This window comes from Colias eurytheme, chromosome 26, assembly GCF_061535395.1.
Source record: "Colias eurytheme isolate Ceu_HAF_F1 chromosome 26, ilColEury1 Martin Lab GWU primary, whole genome shotgun sequence".
NCBI lineage: Eukaryota > Metazoa > Arthropoda > Insecta > Lepidoptera > Pieridae > Colias > Colias eurytheme.
The window spans coordinates 6,235,467-6,239,784 of record NC_143005.1 but is presented as its reverse complement, the minus strand read 5'-3'; positions in this window follow the sequence as shown (position 1 = coordinate 6,239,784).

Genomic DNA, 4,318 nt, shown 5'->3' with positions numbered 1-4,318 from the left:
GTCAGCTGATACGGGAGGCTACAACCGCTCTTCCCCCCAACCGAGCTCCAGCTGACGTTCACGAGGCTTCATAATACTATACTTTGATGCATTTTACTAATTACCGCTTGAGAGGAACTTGGTCATAAAATCTGCTGCTGGCTCCCGGACCATAATCATGTTTGCATCTAACTAGTAGATGTATTAGACCGGGAGATACTGACACAAAATTTCGAGTCATTTGTAACAGGATGGCGGTTCTACAGGGGTCTTAGTACGCATTGACAAAAAGAAAAACGATGGCGTGAACGCTGGTACCGGCGGCTTAGTCGCGTGGGCGTTAGTCGAACTCGTCGGAAAATAGCGAAAGTCAAACGATTTGTAACAGTATGGCACTTATTTTTCCTGTAAGTTTGAGGATCAACAAATATAAATACAAAATTTCAAAGATCTATGTGTTGGAAATCTTCACTTATATAAATTAATAATAAATTAAGTTTTCAAGTATGACAGCACTTTTTCCCCCTACTAGAAGTATGGCAAATATAATAATGGTCACATTTTATCAAATACTCTCCAAAAATCCAAATGCAATACTGGTACAAAAAGTTTGGCGAAATAAAAATTTTTTGCAGATTTTCGGCGGTATGGCGACCATTTGGAATCGTCCGAAAAGTATGGCATGGCGATTTTCGTAAATGGCTGCACGACGATAGTTACCTGTGCAAAAGTTAGCCTGGTACAAATGGTTGAATGATTGTTTTATTTAAATCAACACATTCGCGTCGGTATGGCGGGCTGTAAGTCACACCGGAAAAGTATGGCATGACACTACCGCCTACTACTTTTTTATGGGCTATCGGCAAATTCTAAAATTTTTGTGTTACAAATCGTTTGACTTTCGCTATTTTTCCGACGAGTTCGACAAACGCCCACGCGACTAAGCCAGCGGTACCAGCGTTCACACCATCATTTTTCTTTTTGTCATTGCGTACTAAGACCCCTGTAGAACCGCCATCCTTGTTACAAATGACTCGAAATTTTGTGTCAGTATCTCCCGGTCTATATATAAATATTGTATACAAAATACACTCTAATGTTACTTTAAGCCAGCCAGGTTCCCAACCAACTTTATTAATATCTTTGAAATCATCAACTATATGAAATGAAATAAAGGCATTCATCTTACGAACACAAACACATCAATCACAACAACTTTACTTTTGGCTTCAAAGTCTTTAAAAGGTAAGGCAATTTTCTTTTATAACGATTGTGCATATTAATCATCTACTTACCTCTGAAAATGTTTGATGTTTCTGTAATCAAAACCTTATAAAAGAAGACTAAATTCACCGTCGCATAGGGTAAGTGCTTGCTAAAATTACTAAGTAAACGGTAAACAATTTTACGTGGAGAACAGTATTAATTTCTTGTGAAATGTGCCAAAGTTACATTAGGTCAAATTCCACAAAAATACCAGTCGGAATAACAGTAGCTATATAAGGAATAGTAAATGAAAACTCACATAATATTTTCCGTTTTTTATTTCAATAACTATTACTTGGTACCTATATAATTCAACATAAATGTATAACCGTTTCTGAGATCCAAGACACAGGCCTAGTTTGGATCTCCAGTAACACTGCATGTTCTACACTTTTGGTTAATAAAGATTTTTTAAATTTACATTTTTTACCTATGTTTATAATATTACCTATGTAATAGACTTCAAGCGTTATACATCGACTACGACTTCTACGAGATAACATCTTAATTTATTTATGTGGCTGGTGTACGTAATTAATTATTGCTATTTTCATCTGCATGGCTCTCTAGTTTAATTATATTTTAAGTAATATTTCATTGATACGAATTTCTTGACACGTGCTGGTTGCTCATAAATATTCATCTAATCTTCTATCCAGATGCGATCGGTTCATTAAGGGAGAAATCACATCTGTCAATTACGATGCGTATTTTATATATGTGTAATATAGCTGTCTTTTAAGTAGATAGCCATGACCTGATGACGGGTGCCTTTTTTTAAAAAGAAATAGAAAAAAAAAGCTATCTTTTTAGCCGACCTTGTAAACATTGTTCTGCCGGGGCTTCCTTATCAGTTAGGGCTATAAAAATAGTTTACGACTTATTCTCAGATCTACTGAATGTACACAAAAAATTCATAAAATTCACTCAAGTCGTTTCGAAAGTTTCTAAAGATGTTACAAGAAAAGTTATCTGAAGGACATTAATACTGAAACTACCCATGACAGTATTTGAATATAAACTGGGTAATCCGTAATATAACATTCCTGTTCAAATAAACCTACCGCGATAATTGCTTGATTTTAACAGGGTAAACTCAAGATTTGAACACATGTTTAATCCTCTACAAATATCGTTTTACATCAAACTTGTCAAACTTCAGTAGGTACATTTTGCATTAAAATATTTATAAGTGTAGCACCGTATCACACATAATATAATACTATACAAGACCGTATTAAGGGCTTGGTCTAGTAGTGCAAACAAATGCATCCTGTCATCCTATATGTAAATAATACAAATGTACTAAGGGAAAGTTGCTCCACTTAATTTTTAAAAATTAAATCATTCGTATGCATAATTTAATATTCGTAATAAGTACCAAAAATGACAATTTGAAACAATTTTCGTGAAAATTACACCGGGTGATTTTTTTTTATCAGTACACAAAATTTGCGAATACTTTCTATTGATATCTTCAACTTCATGTTTATATAACTGATCAACTTTTACAAAGAAATTTGGACGAAATATAAAAAAAATAAGCTTTCCATACAAAATGCAGAACTCTATACATTTTTTTCGACCTAAGTTTCTTAGTGAAAGTTGTTCAGTTTAACTAATAAAACGGATAAACAAATTTTGTATATAATAAAAAAAATGTAATGTTTGTGTTAAATGAAAACAAAAGATATTTATTTCTGACTAGCTTCCGCCCACGACTCCGTCCGCGCGGATGTCAGTCTTCGCGTCTTCTACAGATTTATTATATTATGTGTAATATATAGATTTATATTGATAAACCTAATAAATCTTTTGCTAGCATTCTGATGCTTTATCGGTTGCACTGGATTTATCTCTTTTTTTTCAATCGCTTGAATGATATAGGATGGGTCCTTGATGGGCATCGAATGCTGAAGTCTCGAATCAATCAATTCTGACAGTAGGCAATTTATGTAAAATCTTGATAATGGTCCATCATTTTATTTTGCCTAAACGTTACATACTTTTTTATATATTCTATTTTTAACGAATTATTCACTCCAGTCCAAACAGCAAAAAAGCAGACTTCTGCTTCTGCAACGTTTAGTTGTCCCTGAATTTAGAAAAAATAGTCATGATTCTTATCTATGACAAAAGTGTTATTTTTTGCATTGTATTTCAAATATTAATTTTTTTTTAACCGCATCTTCCGCATTCATGTCTTTTGCCGGAATTAGACATTTAACTTCTACTAGTCCCATTTTCCCTTTCTGATATGGGAGTGTATAAAGTAAATTTTTTAGATATTTCTCGTTATACTTTTAAAAAGTTATTATTGTCATTTTGCTCATTAGGTAAAGTAATTTCGATATCAGTTTTAAGTTTTTTGATACCTGCAATAATAACGTCATAATCGCCTGCACATACTTATCGATCAGAGGCGGCTCGTGACAAAATTTTATGGGTGTTCACTTGAAATAAAACACTGAAAATACATGGTGTAAAGCAGTAGGTACAATTTATCAAAAAAATTACTTATAAAGAAAATGCATACGTGATACGTCTTTCTTTTTGGTGTGCAAAAATATCTATAACTTAAAGCGACAAGACCGATAGACGCCAATTGCAGTTCATTCAACAAATGGTACCGAGATTGTGAATGTTTTTTCACCTTGATTGAAAGATGAGCTAAGTCGTCAACGCCCGTTTCAGTCCAAGCACTCTCACCTCTGCCGGCCGCGCCTGCTTTAAATAAAAGACACGGAAAACAAAATAGTTTGTTGCTTTCATCACAACCACACAACCACGGTGTTTTCACATATTGTTCAGATTTAAACACACGCGTATATGTTTTCGTTTTTTTCGTACATTTTTGCGTAAGATCAAGTTCAGGCCGTGGCGGTCCCTTAGCTTTACATTCAAGCCGAATTTGTAACGTTTTATCACACTTTTTAATGAACGCCACATTATAATTATTGTTCATTTTAACACTCACAAGTAATACTGATAACTACAGGCTATTTCAACACGTATTTTATAATTTTAATTAGAAAATTGCATGAATCGCGCGCGTGCATTGAAGTTGACTCGA